We start from the raw sequence: 2,367 nt of genomic DNA on the forward strand, positions 1-2,367 counted from the left end.
ACAAACACAGTCCCAACCTAGATCTAAATGTGCTATTGCTTCTTTTTTTTTTTTCCTTTTTCTCTTGCTTTATTATGTGTGACACAATCTCCCACCAAATGATCTCCAACACCAGCGACCCCTCCTTTCCTTCCTTTCCCCACCTCCCCTCCACTATTGTGCAGGGGGAGAAAAAGCTAGCTGGAGTTGGGGAGCCGGCAGCAAGCCCCTCAATAGGTGATCTGGTGGACCGAGGCGTGGTCCTGGGGAGCCCGTGACAATCAGCCGGCGTTTGGAAGATACATGGCAGCACAAGATGGAAGAGCTCTCAGGGACCTGGAGGACCCTAGCTCCTGCGGGCATATTGTGGAAGGTGACCAGGTTGTCCATCCCGACACTCACTCACCACTGGCCGTATGGGAAGAACTTGAGCCTGAGGACGGTGTGATCTTTACTCCCCACCATGTGTGCCTGGCCCTCTGAAAAGGGCTGTAGCCAGGATTGGCCTTTCGCCAGGCCCAGCAACTCCCAGTCTTCCTGGTGGCTGTGGGCAGGCTCATGATCTGAGACTCAAATGTCTACTCCAGTGGCTTCCGGGCTGTCTGCAGGTCCAACCCCAGAGACCAGGTCCTTTGGTCTTTGACCACAATGCTCTTGACACCATCCAGGTGGCCAGAGAGGCCCCTGACCACACTGCAATCCCTCAGCTCCCATATCCTGAAGGTCCCCTTGGTAAAGCTACCAAGGCCAAGTTCTCGCCCACTTTGGCAGCCAGCGCCTGGCAGAAGAGACTCTGGCAGAGCAGCTCGTCCTCAACGTACAGGGAGGGCGCAGACCCCACACACTCAAGCTGGCAGTGTTGTGGCTGCCCATCAACAGGGTCCTGTTGTCAGAGGTCAGAAGGCAGGAGCGCGGGGAGGCCCCGCAGGTCTGCATTAACGGCAGGAGGTGGATACCGGGGAACCTGTCTCAGTCACCTGGCTAACCAGGCTCCACACCTCGATACTGGCCTTGCCTCAGGTGAACGAGTGACGTGTGAAGCTGCTCACGGAGGTGCCCAGCACTGCCTCTCCGAGTTCAGCAAGGGCATCTTTTGCAGCTTGCAGGGGGCAGCGAACCTTTTGGACTCCCAGGACACAGCGTCCGGTCTATTCCATGCGTCTAACTCTTCGAATTCTTCAGGGTCCCAGGATTGGAGAGTAAGGAATGAAAGGGCACCCAGGCGGCTCCTGGTTCTCGTAGGGCTGGGCATCATCTTCTTGGGAAGGCTCAAGCTGGCTGGGCTCGGCCAGGATGGCGGTCATGGCTTCCAAGTTGTCATCGTCTGCACATGGCTCTGGTTCTGAGTCACACAGCTCTAGGTCCAAGCTTTCCAGGTCCAGCACAGCCTCTGTCATTCTGTGCTTCCCTTCCTGATCATGGACCCCTGCAAAAGTCTGCTACAGATGATGAGGAAGGATGTCTTCCCAAAACTGAGGCTTGCAGTCCCAGTGCAGTGGCAGGTCGTCTGCCTCTGTGGTCCACGGCAGCCTGTATACAACTTGTCCATGTACTCTGGCAGGTCCTCTGGAGGCTGGGGGGTGTCAGGGCTTGCAGGCTCCCCACTTCCCTGCTATGCTGCTTCTTTCTCGAGTGAGAACTGGGCTACCTGGGGCTCCATGGTTAGGGCATACAGGAGTTGACCGCAGCTCTCTATCAGCAGGAAGAAGTTTGCTACCTGCTTGTGATGTTCTTGCAGGTGCTCCTAGACCTTCCTGAGCTGAAGCAACAGAGATCACAGGTATGGGCAAGGGTTTGGTTTAAATGCTGTGTGTTTCTTCACTGTGTGACTCTGGGTAAGTCTGAATGTGCTATTGTTTCTATCTGGAGAAAAATCCAGAAAGGCTTTGGAGAGAGCATAGTTTTTGCTGGAACTTCTAGAGTCTCTGGAAAAGCAGTATTAGGAATGGAGATGTACCCTGAAGATCAAGTAACAAATCAAGTACTAAATGCATTTGAGATCTGTTTTGCTAGAAAGAATACAGAACCATGGAGGAATAAAGATTGAACATCTTCATTAGTCACTTTGCAGAGAGCCACACACACCATGCTAAGGAGTTAATACCATAAACAGATTTGCCAAAAGCATTTGAAACTTGAATTGATATTATGGAATAGGAAAGAATAATGTAACCATTCCATACAGTGACAAGGGATTCCTCAAACCCAGGAAAGTAAAGAGACATTCTCATAGTCCGATGGAACCAGGACAAAAATACATGTTTCCTGATTCCAAGTTCAGATTTTGTACAGCTACCCCAGGATTATAACAAAATTTTGAAGATTAATCTGGAAATAATGCATAGAATGGATAAGATGGTGGGGAGGCCAGAGATGGGGAGACCAATT

At 51.7% G+C, this 2,367-nt stretch overlaps 1 pseudogene; it reads right to left on the bottom strand.

The window, feature by feature from the left end:
- Positions 1–209: 209 nt before the first annotated feature.
- LOC109698014 (transducin-like enhancer protein 6) lies at positions 210–1,376 on the bottom strand (annotated as a pseudogene).
- Positions 1,377–2,367: the final 991 nt, after the last annotated feature.

Source organism: Castor canadensis, chromosome 1 (genome assembly GCF_047511655.1).
Source record: "Castor canadensis chromosome 1, mCasCan1.hap1v2, whole genome shotgun sequence".
NCBI lineage: Eukaryota > Metazoa > Chordata > Mammalia > Rodentia > Castoridae > Castor > Castor canadensis.